At 43.2% G+C, this 24,372-nt stretch overlaps 1 long non-coding RNA gene across 3 annotated transcripts; it reads left to right on the top strand.

The window, feature by feature from the left end:
* Window positions 1–4,910: 4,910 nt before the first annotated feature.
* On the top strand, window positions 4,911–16,956 carry LOC115091483. Of its 3 annotated transcripts, none has more exons than XR_003856722.1 (3): window positions 4,911–4,983; window positions 14,776–14,892; window positions 16,380–16,956. It is a non-coding gene; the product is annotated as an uncharacterized LOC115091483 (long non-coding RNA). The 3 variants fall into 3 exon arrangements; XR_003856720.1 differs by lacking the exon at window positions 4,911–4,983 and adding an exon at window positions 5,182–5,309; XR_003856721.1 differs by lacking the exon at window positions 4,911–4,983 and adding an exon at window positions 5,209–5,334.
* Window positions 16,957–24,372: the final 7,416 nt, after the last annotated feature.

Here is a 24,372-nt window from a genome sequence, read left to right as displayed (position 1 = left end):
ACGGAGATTGGGGGGCAGGGAATTCCAACATGCAGGGCCAGCGATTGTGAGAGTGCGCTCTCTTGTGGACGCGAGGTGTGCTGTTTTGAGCGAGGGCACGTGAAGGTGTGCAGAGGGCACGATTAGGGTGTGCAGAGGTGAAGCGAAGGTCGAGCCAGTTGGAGTGGTGGGAGTAGATGGCTTTGTGGATGATGGTGAGCGTTTTATAGAGGATACGGGATGGGATGGGGAGCCAGTGTAGGTCTTTGAGGATGGGGGTAATGTGGTCTGTTTTCCGGGTGATTGTTATGATTCTTGCCATGGAATTTTGGAGCATTTGGAGTGGTTTTATGGTGGAATAAGGGAGTCCTAGGAATAGTGAGTTGCAATAGTCCAGTTTTTAGATGAAAGGGTGGCTTGTATCACTGTATGGAAGTCATGGGAGTGAAGTAGGGGCTTGAGTTTTTTTTAGAACATTGAGTTTAAAGAAGCCTTCTTTAAGGATAGAGCTGACATATTTCTTCAGGTTTAATTGTTGGTCAAGGAGAACTCCAAGATCTCTTACAGCAAGTTGTGCGGAGATGGTCTTGAATGCAAGGTCGATAGCAAAGGCTGGTTTGGGAGTAGTGTGGTGAGAAATATATAGTAGTTCGGTTTTGCTGGTATTTAAGGCAAGGTGGAGGTTGGTGAGGAGGGTGTTGATCGACGTAAGTCAGGTTTCCCAGTGCTTTAGGGTGTCGGAGATAGAGGTGTGAATCAGTATGATGATTTGAACATCGTTGGCATATAGATAGAATTTTAGTTTGAGGTCCGAGAGTAAATGGCAGAGGGGGGTGAGGTAGATGTTGAAGAGGGTGGATGAGAGAGAGGAACCCTGTGGGACTCCTTGCAGGAGTGGGTGAGGGGCGGATATGGCATTACCTATTTTGACTGAAAATTTTCTGTTTGAGAGGTAGGATGTGAACCATAGGAGAGCGATGCCTGAAATGCCAGTGTCTTTTAGACGGGTGAGCAGTCTGTTATGGCATATGGTGTCAAATGCCAGAGATATCGAGAAGGGCAAGAAGGTAACTGTTCCCTTGGTCCATACCTCTGAGGTGGTGGTCGGAGAGGGTGAGTAGGAGTGATTCAGTGTTAAAATGTTTGCGGAATCCGAAGTGTGAAGGATCTTGTGGTCCTCGAGGTAGTCTGTGAGTTGTGTGTTGACAATTCTTTCCATTATTTTAGCTATAAACGGGAGGTTTGAGATGGGGCGGAAATTTGCAGGGTCTTTCGGGTCTAGTGAAGGTTTCTTAAGGAGGGTTTTAACCACTGCCTGTTTAAGAGTGTCGGGGACAATGCCTGTGAAGAGGGAGCAGTTAATGATGTCAGCTATTGCTCTGGCAATGGAGTTAGGGACAGACAGGAGTGCTTTGTGGGGATTGTATCAGTGGGGTGGGAGGTAGGTTTGAGTTTTTTTAGGTTAGATTCAACTTCTTTGGTGGAGGTAGGATCAAGATAGTTTAATGATGCAGTAGAAAGGCCAGTATCAGAGAATGGGGGGGTGCATGGAATTGGTGAATCTGGAGAGTAGGTTCAATATTTTGCTGCTGAAGTATTGTGCCAATTCTTTGCATTTAGTAGGGGCTTCAGAGTCGGGTATCATGGGCACGGTGGGTTTGGTGAGGCCTGAAACGTAGGAAAAGAGGGCTTTGGAGTTGTAAAGGTATTCGTGGATTTTTGATGCATAGAAATCCCGTTTGTGTTTGAGGGTAGTGATTCTATAGTAGTGAAGAGCTGATTTGTAGCTGGAGGTATGCTGTGGGGTAGGGTCCTTACTCCATATTCTCTCTTTCTGTCTGAGTTTATTTTTTAATGTTTTTATCTCCGTGATGTACCATGGGTTTGTGTGTTTCGACTCTGTATTTAGGATACGTTTGGATATTGGGCAGAGATTATTAGCAATCTCTAACGTAATTCTATTCCAGGAAGCCAAGGCCGATTCAGGATTGGTACAGTCTAGTTTGGGTAAGGAGGTTGCTAGAGCTGAGACGAGCTCGTCATTAGAGCAGGTCTTTCTGGAGATTGTAGTGGAGCTATGGGATGTGTTGCTAGGGGATGAGGTGCTGATAGAGAAATGGGTTTCAATGAGAAAGTGGTCAGACCAAGGGACTGGGGAGCAAGAAGGAGTGGTAGTAGGGAGCAGGCCAGCATTGATGAATACCAGGTCTAATATATGCCGAGCTTTGTGGGTGGGGGATGCAATGATTTGTTGAAATCCTATTGCCTGGAGGGAGTTGAGGAGGGTGTCACATGAAGATGTAAGAGGTAGGGAGTCAACATGGAGATTAAAGTCACCAAGGATGATAGATGGGATGTCAAAATTGATGTTATCAGCAATGAACTCGATAAGGGGTGAGGTTGGATTCCAGACAGGCAGGTGGGGAATAGACTAAACAGACTTGTAATTCAGAGGATTTGAAAAGGCCGATTTCAAGTTTGGGCAGGGTGACTATATGGAGGGGTTTGAGATTTAGGAATTTCTTGGTAGCCAGGAGAAGCCCACCACCTCTTTTTTTAGGTCTGGGGATGGAGAATATCTCATAAGAGGAAGTGGGTAGTTGATTGAGGAGTACAATATCTTTAAGCCATGTTTCAGTAACTGCACAGATATCTGGTTTGCAGTCAATCAAGAGGTCATTGAGGATGGGAGTTTTTTTGGATAGTGATTGTGCATTGAATAATATTATGGAGAGGGTGGTAAGGCCTAGGAGCTGTGTCAGTGGGGATATAAGGATGGGGATAGGGATTTGCGCAAGGGTGAAGGAATGTGTGCGCAGGGGAAGGACTGTCTGGAGAAGAGGTGGTGGATGCAAGGGATGGGATAAGTTGCCATTGCATTAGGCGGCTTGCAGAAATAAGGCAAGGTTTAGCGGGGTAGGTCTGGATGGTGGAATAAAGGGGGGGGGGGGAGGGGGAGTATAAAGCGCCACAAGGGGAGAGTTGCGGCACAGAGGAGGCGGGGGGGGGGGGGGGGGGTGTGGAGCAGGTTCCCTTGACAGCAAAAATCTGGTAGAGGGGATGGCAACAATGTAAGATATCCCAGGGGAATTATGTAGAGATGTCGGTCATGGGGGCGGAGGGGAAGGGAGGGGGCACCAGTATGCACAGAGGGGGGCACTTGAGTGATGGTCGAATGGGAAACTAGAAAACAACAACAATGGACAATAACACAAAGATTATTGATGACATAAGGGGGGTGGGTGGGAGAGAAATATTGGGGGTGACCGAAAATTGGCCGTATAGTACAGAAATGCGGTATGAAAGTACAGGTCAGTGTAATAATCCAAATGCTCTAGCAGAGATTAGACAGCGGTGTAGGCAGGTATGGGAGCAGGGAGTATCTGTGCAGTATGAACAATGTGAGTTGTGGTGGTACAAGAAAGACAGGGAGCAGAGGGAGGGGCAGGGGGGTCAGGGAGGAGGGGAATATAGGGGGAATGCACACGGGGAGCACAAAGGGGCGCACTAAGGGGCAGGCCCCTTGGTTGCGCTCCTTAGGCGCGCGACGCCAGGTGACGTCGCCTACTTTAAGGTGAGTGGGAGGTCCTTCTGGTGACGTCGCACGGGGTGGGCTCCAGCGGCAAGGTAGGCCGCAGGCCTTCAGCGGGCTTGATTTAGACCAGTCGAGAGGGCACCCTGACCCAGATGGGTTGGCGCGGGTGCGGTTGCGTCCGAGTCGGGAGGGCAGCGCAGGTCAAAGAGGCCGAGCAGAGAGGGAAGTCGCCTACTTTAAGGTGAGTGGGAGGTCCTTCTGGTGACGTCGCACGGGGCGGGCTCCAGTCGGAGGCCCCAAAAAAATAAATGCCCACGGGTTGGAAGATGGACGCTCAATTATGCCGGTGTCCGTTTTCCGAACCCGTGGCTGTCGGTGGGCTCAAGAACCGACGCCGGAAAAATTGAGCATCGGCTGTCAAACCCGCTGACAGCCGTCGCTTCTGTCAAAAAGGAGGCGCTAGGGACACGCTAGTGTCCCTAGCGCCTCCTTTTACCACGGGCCCTCGTTTAAATACTTGGTCACGTGCCCAGGAGAGTGGGCGCTCGCCTTGGAGCGTCGGCTCTCCCATGGGTTTTACTGTATCGGCCCGAAAAAGAGAGAGAGAAACATGGGCGTATGGAAAGAGGGTCTGGGATAAGGAGGGGGATGGGAAGATGTAATTTCTGTTTAGGTGTGGACCTGGAGTATAGTATTTTAATTTTATTATAGTATACGTTTTACTCTGTGTACCCTAAGAGCCCTGGTAATTCAGTACGGACTGTTTACCCTCTGCTAAAATGCACATTGTGGCTGGCTGGAAAATCCAGGAGCAGGAAAGTTGGGAGTTTGGGTTAAGCCTGTGAGTGGGGTGACTTTGTTTCATGCCAGCACTAAGAGACGGGGTTCAAGGCTGGGAGGATGGGCGATACTCTTCCTGCCCAGCCAGAAGAAAGCATCCCGCTCCCATGGCTTCCAACCGGGCACATTTCACCATCTGCATGACCCGCTAAATAAATGCTGCCTCGCTCCCTATTGGGATGTGGTGATGTGTGTAAAATATATCGTGAGTGATGTATGTATGGATATGATTTTAGGGTAAAGCATGTAGGGTACGGTTGTGGTGACTTTAGGGTAAAGTAGCAGTGAGAGTGTGTTCATTCTAATTTTGGATATTCACAAGATAAGATGGGTTCACCATAATTATAAAATACATTTTGTGAATGACTGCAATCAATAAAGTACGAGTTATGGCATAGAATTTATCTGTTTACCTCTGATTTGTTTGGTATCGCCCCCTATTGGGCCAGATCCTGTGCACGTTTTATGTGCCCGGTGACTGAAATCAATCCCATGACAACAATTGGACCAACCTGAACTTTTTTCTCCCCCCCCCCCCCCTTCTTATCGGTTATTGCGGCTACCGACAAAGAGAACAGGTAAAGTGAATAACGAAGCTATCGCAAACCGGCGCATTACATTCACAAAAGGTAACCTTTTTTTTTTTTTTTTTTAGCTTTCAGGCTTGTATAATCTTTGCATGTTTACTAATTAGCTGATCTGTTTCTTGGGTAGCTGGAGCTTCACAGAAACCCAGACTTTACCAATCCCTCATTAGCTTTTTACCTTGTTAATAGCCAACTTTACCCAACTGAGGGCCCGAGCTGCTGAGGCTTTTCTCCCGTTCCGTTTGGTGAAGGAGGCCCTTAGCGCGCGCGCGCTATTCTAGCGAGAAAGAAAAGCGTTTCCCGCCTGCACGGCCTCCAGTAGGAACCTGCGGCGAGCGCGGGACCTCTGACTTCTGTAAAGCGCTCTGGTGATTTTTCTGCTCCTTTTAAGTGGTAGGAACGGCGGAAAATGGATTTTATAGGATTGAAATTTTACCTAATTTAAGGGTAGAATCAACTCGTTTCCGTACTTTTAAATATCCTTGTTTTTTTTAAGTATGATTTCCTTAGCTTTACTTTTGGAAACGGATATTTCATTTTTTCGGCTCCTTTCGAGTTTTTATTCCCAGTTTGTGACTTTAATTTTCTCAGTCTCTCAGACACTCACACACACAATTAAAGCAGCCCCTGTACCACTTTGGGCAGCGAGTAAATTAAGCCTCGTAGGCTTTTTCAAAGGGTTTGGGAACTGAACCTCGCTGGAGCGGCTGCCTCTCTCTCCTGTCACTGCTTTGCTTTCGCAGGCTCGAGCTTCCCTTCAGCGCGACTCGCGCCAAAAAAAAAGAATCCCTCCGCTTCGAAAACTCCCGCCCTCCGCCGTGCAACCGTTGGGCTTGGCCCGTGTTCCCGGTGGGACGCCCTCATCTCCGGCTCTCCCTGCAGTTCCACGCATGCCCCGGCCCGAAGCCTTTTTTTTTTTTTGCCCCGGCCCTGCTGGAAGTTCTGCCGTGACAGAAGGATCTCCCGCTGCGTTTTTGGTCTTCTGCCCTCCCTCCCTCTCTCTCTCTCTCTGGCACTGTGGCAGCAGCTCTGGCGGCCCCTGCGGCCTGCTTCCCGCTTCCGGGGCTCGCGGTCGGGCTCCTGCCGCCAGCCCTCCGCCGTGAATGATCCGCTCCCGCTGACCCGAAGGCAGCCCCCACAGCACTTCTTCCAGAGCCGGTTTTGCTCCGCTGGCCCTCGCAGCTGAATGGGGTAAAAATCCGGGGGCAAGCCACCCGTTCCAGGACGGCTTCCTTTATCCAGCCAGCACTCCAAGGGAAGCACTCATGGTCTGCACCTCTCACGGGGATCCGTGGGGCATCTCCAGCCCCACCTCCTCTGTAAATATTTGTTCGCTTCTACCCAGATTTGATGAGTTAGCGATCGCGGTCAATGCTGATGTTTTCTCCACTCTCTCCTCCTGTTTCAGCAAGGACACAAGTTGATATGAGTGGGATGCACAAGGTTGCAAGTTCCTCTAAAGTGAAGAACATAAGAACATGCCATACTGGGTCAGACCAAGGGTCCATCAAGCCCAGCATCCTGTTTCCAACAGTGGCCAATCCAGGCCATAAGAACCTGGCAAGTACCCAAACACTAAGTCTATTCCATGTAACCATTGCTAATGGCAGTGGCTATTCTCTAAGTGAACTTAATAGCAGGTAATGGACTTCTCCTCCAAGAACTTATCCAATCCTTTTTTAAACACAGCTACACTAACTGCACTAACCACATCCTCTGGCAACAATTAATTGTGCGTTGAGTAAAAAAGAACTTTCTCTGATTAGTTTTAAATGTGCCCCATGCTAACTTCATGGAGTGCCCCCTAGTCTTTCTATTATCCGAAAGTGAAAATTACCAATTCACATCTACTTGTTCAAGACCTCTCATTATTTTAAAGACCTCTATCATATCCCCCCTCAGCTGTCTTTTCTCCAAGCTGAACAGCCCTAATCTCTTTGGCTTTTCCTCATAGGGGAGCTGTTCCATCCCCTTTATCGTTTTGGTCGCCCTTCTCTGTACCTTCTCCATCGCAATTATATCTTTTTTGAGATGCGGCGACCAGAATTGTACACAGTATTCAAGGTGCGGTCTCACCATGGAGCGATACAGAGGCATTATGACATTTTCCGTTTTATTCATCATTCCTTTTCTAATAATTCCCAACATTCTGTTTGCTTTTTTGACTGCCGCAGCACACTGAGCCCACAATTTCAATGTGTTATCCACTATGACACCTAGATCTCTTTCTTGGGTAGTAGCTCCTAATATGGAACCCAACATTGTGTAACTGTAGCATGGGTTATTTTTCCCTATATGCATCACCTTGCACTTATCCACATTAAATTTCATCTGCCATTTCGATGCCCAATCTTCCAGTCTCGCAAGGTCTTCCTGCAATTTATCACAATCCGTTTGTGATTTAACTACTCTGAATAATTTTGTATCATCTGCAAATTTGATAACCTCACTTGTATTTATTTCCAGATCATTTATAAATATATTGAAAAGTAAGGGTCCCAATATAGATACCTGAGGCACTCCACTGCCCTCTCCCTTCCACTGAGAAACTTGTCCATTTAATCCTACTCTTTGTTTCCTGTCTTTTAGCCAGTTTGTAATCCACAAAAGGACATCACCACCTATCCCATGACTTTTTACTTTTCCTAGAAGCCTCTCATGAGGAATTTTGTCAAACGCCTTCTGAAAAGTCCAAGTATACTACATCTACTGGTTCACATTTATCCACATGTTTATTAACTCCTTCAAAAAAAGTGAAGCGGATTTGTGAGGCAAGACTTGCCTTGGGTAAAGCCATGCTGACTTTGTTCCATTAAACTATGTCTTTCTATATGTTCGGTGATTTTGATGTTTAGAACACTTTCCACTATTTTTCCTGGCACTGAAGTCAGGCTAACCGGTCTGTAGTTTCCCGGATTGCCCCTGGAGCCCTTTTTAAATATTGAGGATACATTCGCTATCCTCCAGTCTTCAGGTACAATGGATGATTTTAATGATAGGTTACAAATTTTTACTAATAGGTCTGAAATTTCATTTTTGATTTCCTTCAGAACTCTGGGGTGTATATCATCCGGTCCAGGTGATTTATTACTCTTCAGTTTGTCAATCACTCCTACCACATCTAGGTTCACCCTGATTTGGTTCAGTCCATCTGAATCATTACCCATGAAAACCTCCAGTACGGGTACCTCCCCAACATCCTCTTCAGTAAACACCGAAGCAAATAAATCATTTAATCTTTCCGCGATGGCCTTATCTTCTTTAAGTGCCCCTTTAACCCCTCGATCATCTAATGGTCCAACTGACTTCCTCACAGGCTTTCTGCTTCGGATATATTTTAAAAAGTTTTTACTGTGAGTTTTTGCCTCTACGGCCAACATCTTTTCAAATTCTCTCTTAGCCTGTTTTATCAATGTCTTACATTTAAATTGCCAATGCTTATGTATTATCCTATTTTTTTTTCTGTTGGATCCTTCTTCCAATTTTTGAATGAAGATCTTTTGGCTAAAATACCTTCTTTCACCTCCCCTTTTAACCATGCCGGTAATCATTTTGCCTTCTTTCCACCTTTTTTAATGTGTGGAATATACCTGGACTGTGCTTCTAGGATGGTATTTTTTTTAACAATGACGTGATATCTTTACGCCAACCCTGTCCACCAAACCCCATTATAGATGTCAAAAAATGAGGCTGGAAGGCCATAGAGGAGAAGAGATAAAGGGGATGGAACAGCTCCCCTGTGAGGAAAGGCTGAAGAAGTTAGGACTGTTCAGCTTGGAGAAGAGATGGCTGAGGGGGATATGATAGAGGTCTTTAAAATCATGAGAGGTCTAGATCAGGTATATGTGAATTGGTTATTTACCCTTCACAATAATAAAATAGCTGGGGAGCATTCTATGAAGTTAGGAAGTAGCATATTTAAATCAAATTGGAGAAATTTCTTTTTCACTCAACGCACAATTAAGCTTTGGAATTTGTTGCCAGAGGATGTGGTTAGGGCCGTTAGTGTAGCTGGGTTTAAAAAAGGTTTGGATAAGTTCTTGGATGAGAAGTCCATTAACTGCTATTAAGTTGATTTAGGGAATGGCCACTGCTATTACTGACTTCAGTAGCATGGGATCCACTTAATGTTTGGCTGCCTGTAACTTGGACTGGCCACTTTTTGAAAGGTTTGATGGACCCGCAGTCTGACTCAATATGGCAACTTCTTATGTTCTTAAAGAGCTGAGTCCTATGCCCGCACTTTTTTTTTTTTTTAACTTTCAAAATATACTATAAGCAGCAATCAATCCAATGAATGATGTGTTTCTAGAGAATTATTTTTAAAGCTAGGTTTCAGACAATTTGCTTGTAACAAAACTGAGCATCCCATTCATCTAATAACTTATCATAGTATGAAACTATTTTAGAGAAAAGCAATGAACAGGAAGGCAATAATCCATTACGGAAGGAGCAATACCAGACAACACGATGTAGTCATCAGGATCTGAAGACAGAGGAGAAGGCTAATGGCCAGTGGCTTACAACGATGCCCTTTACTCAGATTTCACAATTTTTCAAGGTCCATTAGGAAAATAGAAGGGGAAGGCTTTACAGATGGTAGTTGTGGTTGTTACCTGCAGGAGGGCCAAAATTTCACAGCTCAGTTAAGGTCACCCCCTGGCATACTGGTTGGGAGCCTCTGGGCTACAGGTAGGAGGGAAGCACAGAAGAGGAAGTGTGGAGGAGAGGAGGGACATATTGAGAGACAGAGCGTAAGAAAGACAGATGTAAGTTTGGGAAGAGTTAAAGGAAAGGAGGAGAGAACCACTGCAGTGGTGGGATGGAGAAAAAGGAAATATGCATGGGAGAGACTGGAGGAGGGCTGGGATAAGGTAAAAGGGGAAAAAGATAGGAGATACAGTGGTGAAAGGTAAATGAGATACCTTAAAATGAGTGATTATGATGGAAGGGAAAGAATGTCAGGGAGAGGGAGAGCTGGAGAAAGAAAGTAAAAAAAAAAAGAGAAAAGAACAATGGGGGGGGGAAAAAAAAAACAGGGAAAGGAGTCCCAAAAAGCCAGAACATGTGAAAGTAGAGGAGAGAGACAGGATATGGGGAGAAAAGGTAGAAGTAGAAAGGTCTTTTATTTTCAGTTTATGTGACTTTGTAGAGGTTTTCATGATTTTATATGGATTTTAAAAAAAATTCTAGCTGTAATGTCCAACACCTGACATTGGACATAAGAACATTAGTTGCCTTACTGGGGCAGACTGAGGGTCCATCAAGCCCAGCATCCTGTTTCCAACAGTGGCCAATCCAGACTACAATTACCCGGCAAGTACCCAAACATTAAGTAGATCCCAGGCTACTGATGCCAGTAATAGCAGTGGCTATTTCCTAAGTCAACTTGATTAATGAGAAATTACTACTTACCTGATAATTTCCTTTACCCGTCAATAGCAGGGCTGAATTAGCCATGCTGTCATAGGATCTGTCAATCAGGTCCAGGAGGCGGAGCTTGTCAAAGCAGAGATCAGAGCTTTGCTCTCTGCGGCTGCACGTGTGTTCCCGCTCAGGAAAGTAACGGAATCTCCTCAGTCTGTTCTTTCCGCGTGCAGGATCGCACGCGGAGCTGTTCTTCTCAGTGTTAAAAAAAAAATGTCAAAATCGGGGTTTAAACCCTGTAATTGCGTCGGTCACGGATGGCCACGACCAATGTTACCGATGCCTAGGACCAGATCACAATCGGGAAGATTGTGAATTTTGTTCGAGGTTGTCACCCAGAGCACTGAAGCAATGGGCCTACAGGCTTCAGGAACTTTTTGCTTCACCGGAGCCATCGGAGACTCGTTCGTCGCCTGGCCCTGCAATTTTACCGGCTCCCTCAAAAAAGAGGGCATCATCGTGGGATCCTCAATCCTCCAATTTTGGAGGTAAGGATATGGCAAGCCGACAAAGGCCATCAGATTTTCAAAAATCCATAGAGCCAGAATCGCTGGTGCAGGACACACTGGCGCCAAAAATCTCGACGCCTAAAACTTATGCGCCTAAGCCGCCTTCTGCGCATAAAACAGTGTCGGCGCATAACACTTCTGCGCCTGAGCAAGTATCGGCGAACAACACTTCTACGTGCACGGCACTGAAGACATCGGCGCGCAGGGCGCCGATGACGGTGCGCACGACCAAGGAAAACTCTGCGCGCAGGGCACTGAAGTTGCGCGCACAGTGCCATCCACATCTGTGCGCATGGCGCCGACACCACATGCGCGCACGGCGCAGATATTACCTCCGCGTCCGGAGCCAAACATCTGCGTGCACGGAGTCCCTTTCTTCGAGAGCTACTTCGACAGAGTTTACAATAAAACATAGAAAGCGATCACCATCTTCACGTAGAAGTCCTACAGACTCGTCGTCACACTATTATCATAAGCACTCACGACATTCCCACCACAAAAAGTTGTCAAAGAGGAGTGCAACATGGGAAGTAAGCCCTTTGACTTCTAAATCATCTCATGTACCAACTTCAAATACCTTCTCCCACAGAGAGGTAATACAAGTTGCTTTCTCTAATGCTTCTATAGCTTCAGAGGATTCGATGGACATACTATGCAACAAAAAGCAGAGAGACCATAAAATATCCAGTACTTTACCTCAGAACACTCCAATGCAACCTAAAGCATGTGAGTCACAAGAATTAGACGATCGTACAATAATGCCCCCTCGTACAAAAGAGGCATTTTAACAATTGTCTCAATCCTTAGCAGGATTTTATGAAACTCTTCAGTCATCATTCAAAATGACTAATATTGCCTCTGTCAGTTCTCCGAACATAAAACACAGGCTAATTGAGAACCGTCGGTGGAACCTCAAACATCTCCCATAACAAACCGACCAACTTCACCAAATTATAAACAGGATACATCTTTTGATTCTCCTTCACCACCAACATCCCCATAATCTATGGGATTCCCATCGGATCCACAGGAACAACCTCAGGAGCCGTATTCTCCTCCAGAAGACCTTACATACCCAAAATTTCTAGGAGTGATGAGATTTGTGCAATGTTCTCTCAACCTAGCTTGATGTTACCTAGGTAGAGAGTCCATCAAGCTAGGTTGAGAGAACATTGCCCAAATCTCATCTTTGAGTGAGTTTCCTCACTCTGAAGGTCATCAAATCTTCACAAGAGAGCACTGGTCTGTTCGTACGTCTCACTTTGAATGTCAAAGTGGCCCCTAACCCCTATACTAATACCTAAACCTCACCTCAAGTTACTAGGTGGGCCTCCCATAGAGATATAAATACCTACCTAGCGTGAGGTCATTATGGCTTCTCTCTCTCTCCCTCTCCCCTTAAAATTCGCGATACGGCTTTGCAAAACTGTGAGCCCAGCCCACTTGGCCAAAGTTCCCACCCCAATATCTTCCCCTTTTTCTCATTTGCATCGCACCAAACGTTATGGTGCTTTCGCATGCGTTAAGGCGTTTTCACATGCAAAAAATGCCTTTAACGCATGCAAAAACGACCCCCCCCCCCCTTAAGTCTTGTTATTCCCTTACTGATACAGGAAGATCAAGGGGTTTCATGCCCGGACGTATGGCAGGCGACAACATTAGGAAGATTAATAATCTTATCCATGCTGCCAAACGAACCAAAATTCCATCAGTCTTGTTCAGGGTAGATGCTGAAAGCGTTTGACTGGGTCCATTTGTCTTTTTTTATTTCAGGTTATGGGAAAAATGGGGCTTGATGACCATTTTCTTAATTGGGTTCAAATATTTATTTATTTATTTATTTATTTAGACTTATATTTCGCTTTTCACACTATTTCAGCGCTTCAAAGTGGATTACATTCAGGTACTGTAGGTATTATATAAAAATCCTACTGCCTGTATCAAGATCAACGGCGGGTACTCTAAGAATTTCGAGGTCCAAAGGGGGGAACAAGGCAGGGGTGTCCTTTGTTACCACTATTGTTCGCAATTTGTGTTGAACCATGAGCTGAAAGGATCAGGCAGAAATTGGCCATCCAAGGCATTCAAATTGGGGGGAAGCAATATAAAATATCCCTGTATGCAGACGATATGCTATTTACTCTAACAGACCCGGAGATATCTTTGAGTTCAGTAGTGAAGGAGATAGATGCATATGGGAAGATATCCGGTTTTAAAATGAATATAGAAAAATCAGAGTTGTTGCCCATTTTCCTGCAGGAGGAATTTCTGCTCAGGCTTAAAAAGCTTTTCCCATTTCAATGGGCATGCACGGCCGTGAAATATCTAGGGGTAATGATTGGATCGGAATATTTGGAGTTATTTCAGTTAAATTACCCTCCCTTGTTTAAACCATTGGAGAAAGATTTAGAATTTATTTATTATTTATTTATTTTTAATTCTTATATACCGACATTCCTGTATGGAATACAGATCACACCGGTTTACAGTACAACAGAACAGTCGCGGGTGGGCGATTCATTGTTAAGATAAGTTACATTAATTAAACATGAGATCATTCAATGGAAACAATTGGGAGAGCCATTAAACATTCGAACATAAAACGTAGGGGTATTAAACATTGGAACGAAAAAACTTTAAAGCAGAAATCATTAAACTTTAGAGACCTTCGCTGACTTCAGAGACGGGTTAAAGGAGAGAAAACATTGAAGAAATTATATGTGAAAAACATGGGGTAAAAACGGGGTCGGGGCGAAAAAATGTATTACTAAGAGAGGTAGGCATGGGCAGGAGGTCAAGAAAGGGGTGAAAAGAACGGATATAAGTAAACTAAGTAGGGGACCTCCTTGAGCCCTGGTTATGATTTTTCATCGGTGTCTGAGATCTTATGATTCAGGGAATGCTTGTCTGAAAAGCCATGTTTTTAGGTGTTTCTTAAATGTTTGATGGCAACATTCTTGGCGTAGATCCAGTGGCAGAGTGTTCCAAAGAGTAGGCCCTGCAGTCGATAAAGCCCACTTTCTTAGAGTGGATTTGGCCGGAGGGGCATATAGGGAGCCTTTGTACGCTCTTCTAACTGGTCTCTCTGAAAAATGTGGACGTAATTGAGAGCTAAGTATAAGTGGGGCGATGTTGTGTAAATCCTTGTGGATCATCATAAGGACTTTAAAAGAGATCCTAAATTTGATGGGTAGCCAGTGCAGGGAGTGAAGGATAGGAGTGATATGGTCTCTTTTATTTGAATTGGTAAGTATCCTAGCAGCGGCATTCTGGACCATCTGTAGGGGTTTGATAGATATCGCCAGGAGACCTAGTAAGAGCGAATTGCAATAGTCTAATTTAGCGAGGATAATAGATTGAAGTACCAAACGGAAATCTCTGAAATGCAAGAGAGGTTTCAGTTTTTTAAGAACTTGTAGTTTAAAGAAACATTCTTTAGTGGTGTTATTGACAAATGATTTTAGGTTGAATTTGTTATCGAGTCGAACCCCTAAATCTCTGACAGAAGGGGAATGGTTGATAACTGTTTTGGCGAATTGAGAAGCACCAGGAGAGTTGAGGAGATTTTGGTTTTCATCTGGTGAAATTAGGAGGATCTCGGTCTTATTTGGATTGAGGATGAGGTTAAGGTTGGTGAGAAGACTGTTGATCAATGTAGACAACTGTTCCAGTGGTCCCAGGTTTTTTGAAGTGAATCTGTGATTGGGAGAAGAATCTGGACGTCATTGGCGTATAGGTAAAACGTTAGTTTTAGGTTGGATAGTAGTTGGCAGAGTAGGAGCAGATAAATGTTAAAAAGTATGGGAGAGAGGGATGAACCTTGTGGGACTCCCAGATTGGATTTGATGACAGGTGTTTCCTTATTATTAATCCTGACCTTATACGATCTATTCTCCAGGAACAATTTGAACCAGCTGAGTGCCACTCCTTGGATATCAATGTTTGCTAGACGCTCCAGAAGGATAGAGTGATCAACGGTATCGAATGCTGCCGATAAGTCGAGTAATGCCAGGAGGTATGGTTTTTTCTTTCCAAATTAAGAAGGACGGTGTCCGATAGTGAGGTTAAAAGGGCTTCGGTGTTTTGGGATTTTCGGAATCCAAACTGGAAAGGGGAGAGACTGTTGTTCTCCTCCAGGTATTCTGACAATTGTTTATTTACAATTCTTTCCATGATTTTGGAGATCAAGGGTAGATTCGCTATAGGGTGGAAATTTGCGGGATCAGAAGTCGGAAGGTTGGGTTTTTTAGTAGCGGTTTGAGGATGGCTAGTTTAAGTTGGTCAGGTACCCTTCCTTGTGTCAATGAGCAGTTAATGATATCTGCTAATGATTTTGAAATCACGTTTGGGATGGAGAGAAGGAGATTGGAAGGGATTGCATCCAACGGGTGTGATGAAGGTTTAAGCTTCTATGGGGACAGTTAACTATATCATGGTTGGGCAGGATTGCAGCGGTGAAAATGTCCCTTTTGCCAAAGATTGGGTATCTCTTTCAAATGTTACCTTGCCAGGTGCTGATGGGATATCTTAGAATTCTGCAAAGGAAAATTTTTCTATTTATTTGGAAAAGAAGGCCCCACAAATTTCCAGATCAGTATTATATAAATCTAAGACAAATGGGGGACTGGGTGTCCCTAATATCACTAAATATTACGTAGCTGCTCAATTGAAGGCTGTGGTTGAAATCCACAGATACAACGTAAACAATGGGTGGCCATAGAAGAAGGAATGATGGGAGATAGAAATATACAGGATAGATTTTGGGCAACCGGTAAAATGTTATATCATTTCTCTGAGATTTCCCCATGCACAGCATGCACTCTGATTTGGAGAGCATGGTGCTCCCATATTGTGGGCAAACGGCACTACACCTTTTCAACAGCAATTAGGCTAAATCATTTCTTCAGTGGGTAGATAAGGGGTTAACCTCAATTGGACAGGTGTGACAGGGACAGTCTGTACTCTCCTTTTGATGAGCTTAAGGTTACGTATCATCTGTCGCAACTGGACTACTTTGCCTATTTGCAGTTGAGACACTTTCTGCACCCCAAGATAGTACAGGAAGATTTATGCAGGGGGAAATTGCTGTTTGAAGGCATCTGCGATAAAGCTCATATGATGAAAGGGGTTATTTCCAAACTATATGTAATACTAAATAAGGTTGGTGAATATAATGCTAAATTCATGCTTGCTTGGGAAGGAGAGCTGGCAATGGGGTTCACTGAAGAAGATTGGGACCTGTGTTTCTTGCAGACAAGCCATAGCTCCATTTCCCCCTCTCTGATGGAAAATAGTTATAAAGTGTTGTTCAGGTGGTACACCGCGCCGGTAAGGTTGCATAAAATGTTTACTAATATCAGCAATAGGTGCTGGAGGAAGTGCGGCCAGATAGGAGACTATGTACATATCTGGTGGTCTTGCCCTGCTATACAACCCCTGTGGAAGCAGGTGGAGGGGTGGTTGAGAAACCTCTTGAACATATCCCTGATTTTTTTCCCCCAGGATTGTCCTCTTAAATAGCCCCATGGACACTGGCTCGAAGCAGCAATATCTTTTTATTCAGGCGGTGAGAGGTACAATTGAGAGGGAATGGAGGAATGTGGCGGCTCCCTCATTTGATAGCGTTCTTAGTCGCCTGCACTGGATTTATTATATGGAAAAATTGACTGCATCTAAAAAGGATAAACTACATAGATTTGAGGAATCATGGCAATGTTATTGGCAAAGGCAGAGCGTACACTAGCATACCTAACTCACGACTCCCCCCTGGGATTTCTTTTTTCTTGATGTTAGGTTATTGTGGTCTGTCTTGGACACTTCATTGGGATTGTTATACATCCCTGGTAATTTTTCTTTTTGTTATGTGAAACTCTCTTGCAGTGTAATAGGAAGATATAATGACCACCTTTTTTCGAACGAGGGGGGGAAGGGAGAGGCTTCTGGGAATAAACACTAGGATATTATTATTTAATACTATACGTAGTTGATAAGGGAAACAGTATGGATTTTTATACAGGTGTATATTGGATAACATTGTTAATCTATGTTGTTGATATCGTATTACATAAATGTTAGTGTGATCCCGTGCAAAATATGTTGTATTTGATATTCTCAGTATGAATAAAAAATGTTGTTTACAAAAAAAGAAAGGCTTTAGTTGCAATAGAGCAAAACTGTGTAGGAGGCTGTGGTTGATGTTTGTGAGAATGGTTGAAATAAATAAAATTGTATGAAACAAAGTGTATGGTGGTGGGGGTTGCTTGGATCCTAAGTGATGGGAGGACTGAGAATCAACACCTGACAGCAGCCCTACCCCTGTCAACTGGGCCTCAGACTCGGGGGGGGGGGGGGGCCGCCACACTCTTCCCCTCCCCCCTCAGTCCTCAAGGTTGGTGAGGTATCCGGATATGGTCCATGGAAACGTTGGGCACCTCTATTGCTGCCTAATGAAAAAATGCTGGCTGTATTTAGCTGCTCAATGGGAGCACATGTTCAGAAGGTAGCCAACTATCTCCTGAGGTTAGGCAGGCAGACCTATCTCAAACTTTATCCCATGGGTCCTGTGCTAAAAATAAATCCTGAGCTTGGAGCTGGTGGCTTCATTTGCCTGGGACACCAGTTATTACCTAGTTATCCATTCTCAGATGCGTTTTCTTGTCTACTCAAATACCCCTCGTCATACTTTTGAGCAAGTGAACTACACCTTAAATCTCCCCATTGTGAAGCTAGAGAAGTGATATTTTTTGACAGAATGTGGAGGATGGTTCCATTGGATAGAGGTCCAAATACTTCAAAATGAATCCTGTTATTCTTTTGAAACCATGGTACAGTTAGTGCAAATCAGAATATAGGATTTACCTGTTAAATATTTATTCATATTATTATTATTAAAGATTTAACAGTATATTCACATCATAATCTTAACCTAGGTTTGCACTTCCACAAAAGCAATTTTATAGTTTGCATTACTTCCACTAAATGATTAGATTTGCTACTTTCTCCTAATTTATTTATTTTCATATTAATGGGAGTGAAATGCAAAATCAAGATGGGAGATTTCCATGTACAGGAATATTCACACTGTGATAAGGTCAGATCCATGCCCTGAAAATGGTTAGCACATGATGCTTTTGGACTAACCACACTGTTCAGTTTCTCCCAGCCGTTCTACATTATTGCATTTAAAATCAATCAACACAAAGGAACATCAAAAATTAAAAAAAATCCCAAGAAGATCCATAGTGACGCCTACTTCCTGGAACATGGGCACAAGTGCCTACATGTGGATCAAGTATAATAGCGAGCTCTTTATTCAAAGGTTTGTCTGCATAACTTTGAGTTACCCGGACTAAAATCGAGAATTGATAATTCTGTACCCCCCCTTCCCACCCCCAGTTCTCCAGCTAAATCTTGCACGGGTGAGTTGTTTTTTTTTACCTGCACAACATTTAGATAAAAAAAAGGCAGTCGAGAGGGGGGGGTGTTCCGGGAACATGGCTACATTCTAGCTAGTGAATGCCGATATTCAGCACTGCCTGGTTAAAACCAGCCGGGTACATCCTGGTTGGAAAAATAACCGCCCTCAAGTTAAATTTAGCCGGGTAAATACAGCTGATTATCTGGCTCACGTTACTCGGGTAACTTTCCCACTCGTCGGCCTGCTGAATAAGAACCTCATCCAATCCCCTGACAGGCACCAAAAGTTTCCGATGGATCGAACATAAAGATGAAAGGTTATTAAGGGAGGACGCATGCAGAGGCACTCAGTCAGATATTCTCCTCTCATAAGCCTAAATATGAATGACATAAAACAATAAGTTCCAGACACGGGAAGACTTAATTTTGGGAGTTTATTAAACTATAAGATTTAATTGGACAGGATACTGAAACAACAGAGATACAACAAGAGAAAACAAGTCATCGGTATCAATGAACAGTACAAAGTAACCACCATGAAAAGGACCACACTGTCGAACAACTCTCATTACAGTTAAGAGTATACTGCATGTTGATTTATCAAGCACTAACCGCATATTCAACTGCATAATGAATAATAAAGGCAGTATTTCCCTCACAAACTAAAACTACAGGATGGAAAATATTCTATTAGTGTAGGTCTTGTGTAAAGAAGCAACCCTCTCCCAGTTGGTAATGAGGATCATAATTGGTGGCATGTGCCATTTTGTTAAAGGAAAACTCATGTCATCTTGCTTAAGCATCAGGCAGGGTGAAACATAACAACACTCAGAGTGGAATGTTGGTCTTGAAGAGGAATATATATATAATATAATATAAATCCTATATGTTAAAACAAGATCATATGGTTGCATGTGTGCAGCTGCTCTGTGACTTACTGTTCCTTATCTGCCTGGGTTAGTGTTCAAAATTCATTTTTCTGCAAGATGAAAAATAGAACGTTCTATCCTTGGCATTCACAACACGTCAACTAATTAATCCTCCTGTCTTCTTGTCTTTTGATACCAGTCATTAAAAAAAACAAAAATAAACAACTTTGTATCACATTTTCTCTGTCCAGTAACAGACAGGGTATAAAAGGATTTTAAATATTAGAGTAGGTAGAAATAAGCTGGAATAAATAGGCAACACGGATTTTGTATTTTTCCCTATCGATATCACCAGTGAGAAATTTTACATGGCAGGTTGAGTTGGTGGCAGTTCTCCTTTAAGGCTTGATTCCTGGCCAGTCCCCAATAACCCTAATGCCGATAATATTTACTCTTTCAGGATAAGTGCAAACAAGTGTAGGGCAAACTGGTCAACCGCTTGGCTTTCTTGTAAATAACAGTTGCCCTCACTTCTACAGGATTATGATAATAAGTTTGCGATTTATTGGCACCATGGCAACTAGGCCACACTTGAGCCATCACATGGTGGTTAAAAGTATTTAAATCTGCAAGTATAAAAGCTTTTAAAAAACATCTTTTATTATAAGAACATAAGTCCTTGTCATACTGGGTAATGACCAAAACTACATCAAGCCCAGTATCCTGTTTACAGCAGTGCCAATTCAGGTCATAGGTACCTGGCAGGATCCCATACAACAGATAGACTGATCCCATGCTGCCAACACCCAAGGATAAGAAATGGCTTTCCCTAAGTGTACCTGGTTAATAACCTTTTTAAACCCAGCTACACTAACTGCCTTGACCATATCATCCAGCAATGAGTTCCAGAGCTTAATTGTGAATTGAGTGAAAAGTATTTTCTCTGATTTGTCTTAAATATGCTACTTACTAACTTCATGGAATATCCCCAAGTCCAACTGATTAACATTTAAAACCTCTTACCATATCCCCCCCCTCAGCCGTCTCTTCTCCAAGCTGAACAGTACTAACCTCTTTAGCCTTTCCTCATAATGGAGCCATCTCCAGCCCCTTCTCAAGTGCATCAATATCTGTTTTTGAGATGCAGCGACCAGAACTGTACTTGGTACTCTATTTGCAGTCTTACCATAGAGAAATACAGAGGCATTATGACATTCTCCATTCCTATCCTAATATTGTCTTCTTTTTTTAACCTCTGCTGCACACTGAGCTGACGAGATCTTTTTCCTGGGTGGTAGCTCCTAACATGGACCTAACATTGTGTAACTAGTTTGGATTACTTTTCCCTAGGTGCATCACTTTGCATTTGTCCACATTAAATTTCATCTGCCATTTGGATGCCCAATACTGAGATTTAGCCTTCCTGTGCTATGGAATAACCTGGCATAAGATCCCCTGTGTATACATACACAGGAAAACAGAGACGCCTATTTAACCAATAAAAAAAAAATATAACCATTTACAGATCAGGGACTCAGCCAAGACAGAGTAAAGAATGTAAGCCTGGAATGTTCTAATATAATTTTGCAATACTTAGTAGGATGTCCATAGCTTGTCACAGAGCTGGATCTGCCACCGCTGACTGTAGGAAACCGATTGACAGCTCCCTTAAAACCTTCCTCCAGGTGACCTATTGACTGGCTATAAGAATTCACAATTGCTTTTAAGGGTCAGCACTGGCTCAACCTGAGACGGTTTACTCTCTAGTAACCCCCAATTTACCTTCTCCATAATGAGGTGGGATACAGGCACTAAAAATAGTCCAGGTTCTAACTCAATGGGTATTTTCGTATTTATTATACTTAAAACATTTTTATGTTTGGGAATTTGGGAGGATAACTTTCAAACAAATGCAAGCGGTAGCATATACCTGCGTATATGGTCGCGAGCAGATCTATGCTAGACATACGTGTGTTTTATAAAATGCGCATATCTCCACCCTGCAGCATATGCACATAAGTAGGCTTAAGTGCAGTTACTGAATGTGTGCACTTTTCCTATCTATTTTAAAAATATATGCACGTATATTTTATACACAAAAGTAAAGCATGACTTGTGTAAATGAGCCAATTTTAAAACATGTGCACATAAATGAAAATACCAGTTTACCAATTAGTCCACTAAACCATCTAGTCCTTCTTCAGGTCACTGAGACCTTTCACCCAGACTTCCCACCCTGTCAGCGCTACACAATAAACACATTTATTAGCACTTATGTCAGATAATTAGCTGGTGTAAAATACATAAGTTGGCCAATGTACACACACAAGTGTCTTTTAAAATAGCAACTTATGCATGTAACTGTTAGTTCTGCTTTGGAACGCCCCCTACACTGCCCTTTTTTACATGAGTGTATGTGCCTGCAAAACGAAAATGCACGTGTATTTTCAACTTTTATAAAAGTATGGAATATGCAAGTAGAGGCTACTTACGCACATATATGCTAATTTTTACACGTGTAACATTTTGAAAAAGTAACCCCCTAATGTCTAACATTGTTGACGTTCCATTTCCCGCCATGTTGACCATTGAATGGTGCTGGATGCTAAGAGAATGTTAGATATGGACTCAGCTCAAGCTAAACTTACAAGCACATAACTCAATTCCAGTACCCTCCCATTTAGTCTTGCCTTGAATCTACCACTTCTATAGGCCCTAGACCTATAGGATCACTGTAGAGAAGGCATTTCACAGGCTAGGTTTTTCTACTCATCATTATGAGCCGAAGTTAAACTACAATTGGAGTCTGTTATTTGGTTGTACACAGTTTGGCATAAAAAGTCTTAATACTTGATAGCTAAATTTATTTAAAATTAGTAACTGGATAGTTGAGTATATGGAATACCTCTCTAAGGCCAATGCATGTTTCAAGATGAAACTTTTCAGCAACAACTAAGGTCCCTCCCTCAAATAATAATAGCAAGACAAGATCCCTTCCTCAGGCAGTATGGTGTTAACCGTATAGAATATCTGATTTAGGCCCAACTATTTTGTTGTTTTTCTGTCAGTTTAATTTATTATTGGTGAGCTAACAGAGTGATTCCTTTTAAAGTTAAATGATGTTAGGTCATCTATAACTCAGAACTTTAATAGCAAATGAAGCTGACAAGGCAGAAGGAATTTAAAATGGGTTCAGATATTTTCATTCTATGATATATATCAATCATCGTATCTCGCAAAGCAAGTCCTAAAGTATTTATATATTTAGTTCCATTTGCTGTCTTAAACTCATGAATTATGTTAGGTTGAGAATGGGATGCGGAAGAGACAAGTTCATAAAAGTTGTGGGATAAATATGCAGCATGTTTGGGAGACAGGCATTCAGGTAACTCTACCGTACCTTAACAAGCAAACACAAACTGGCCTACATCTACTGTGCTTATCATTTATATAAGGTCATTGAAAAGATGTCAGTCAAGTGCTGTGTGTGTATGTGTGAATACACACTGTAAGTTAAGACCCCCCCCCCCTTGGTTTTGGTCCCTGTTCTCATAAAAGGCTGAGTTATACCCGTACAAAGCTTCATGCTTTTAGCATATGCAGGGTAGTGGCAGAGAGCCCTTCTTTTGCATCAGAAATGAATGTTTGTGGTGGTGGTTGTTATACATTCATGCAATCCTACATGTGTTACTTGATGATATTTATAATGAGCTGAAGTTCCAGCAGATTAAAGGTGGTGGTTATTTAATAAATGTTAACCCTACCCCTAGTACAGGTGGCAAATTCAGGTTCAGAAGTAGTTTCCAAGTAGAGAGGAAGCCTCTTGGTTTGAGCACCTCATCGGCAAGTAGGTCATCCGTTTTTATTATCTGATTTGTCCTCAATACACAAAAAGGTCATTAAATATGTACATTTTTCTTTATGATGCCACTGTACAAATGACACTGAAGAAAATAAATGTTCTCATGTAATATTAGAAGCTATCAAAGTGTTGCATCACTGTGCCAATGAAATGTCACCACACAAGACCACAGGACACCACTGGTGATAACCACAATTCTATACATGCCAACTAGTATCATCCTTGGACCATCTTGGTGAGTGCAACCCCTGTTTCCCCATCCCCAAAATGCAGTCAGTTTGACATCTTTATTTATTTTCAAATGGGTCGCCCTGTCCCTTGTAAGTAGAGGTGTAGGTAAACCATTCAAATAGCATCACAATGTGCTTTACAATATTTAGCATTTCTGAAATGTGTAACCCAGACCACGTTTTGGGTTATGAATAGGTCTTGCATCAGTCTAGTGCAGTGAGGGGAAATTATGCATGGATACTCCCCTAATTGACAGCCCTCCACTGGCAGAGCTGTAATGGATACCCTCGCTCCTGAGGTTTTATAGCAGAGCTCTACTATAGGAGCTGGGGTCAGTATTATTTGGAAGTCAGAGAGGTTGAATTTTCCTAACTTGGATTTTGGGTCTGCCTGCAGCCTTAGAAACCCTCTCCCAGGATAGGTCAAAGGGGCTCTGCTGCTGTACTCGCTCTGGGACTGATTTTTGGGATTTTGAACCTTTACCTAGGGGAGCCCTGCTGAAGGTCTGGGCCTTTCCGAAGCCCAGGGAATGGGGAACCCTGGGCTGAAGATGCCCAGCATTTAGGGAAGAACTGCCCTACAAAGGTGCTGACCCGTTGCAGCGGATTCCTGAAGTTATTTAAGTTGAGGAAGAAGATTTGTTTTCCAACATCTGGGAGGAATTGCTTTTTTGCCCCTCTTCCTGCCCACCAAGGGGACTGGCAAGGACCGCAGTCCGCAAGGATTCCTACCAGCAGGGATCCCACCAGAAGATTCATCTACTAACTCTGAGTATAAGATCTGTATTCAAGGGAGGACCCCCATCTGGTGTCCACAAAGAACAGTGAGGGATAGAGACATTAACTCTGTGTCAAGATAGATTTTTGTGCCATCGGGGAGGGGTTTTCTGTCCATCCAAGAAGGACCACCGCATAATCTAATCCAGAAGTGTGGGTGGATTCCTGGCTTTATAAAGACTAATGGACAGATAGAGAAGAAAAGAGCTGTAATTCTGAGAGAAACTGCGACACTGGTGTGTGATTTACCCTATTTAAGTGTGCCATTCAATGAAACTGCATCAGTAAAGCATTATTTTGAACACTGCCTATGTGTTCCGAGTGTGGTTTGTTTGGCACAC

Source organism: Rhinatrema bivittatum, chromosome 5 (assembly GCF_901001135.1).
Source record: "Rhinatrema bivittatum chromosome 5, aRhiBiv1.1, whole genome shotgun sequence".
Taxonomy (NCBI): domain Eukaryota; kingdom Metazoa; phylum Chordata; class Amphibia; order Gymnophiona; family Rhinatrematidae; genus Rhinatrema; species Rhinatrema bivittatum.
Note: the sequence above shows the minus strand (reverse complement) of the source record. Positions and strands in the feature narration are given on the sequence as shown.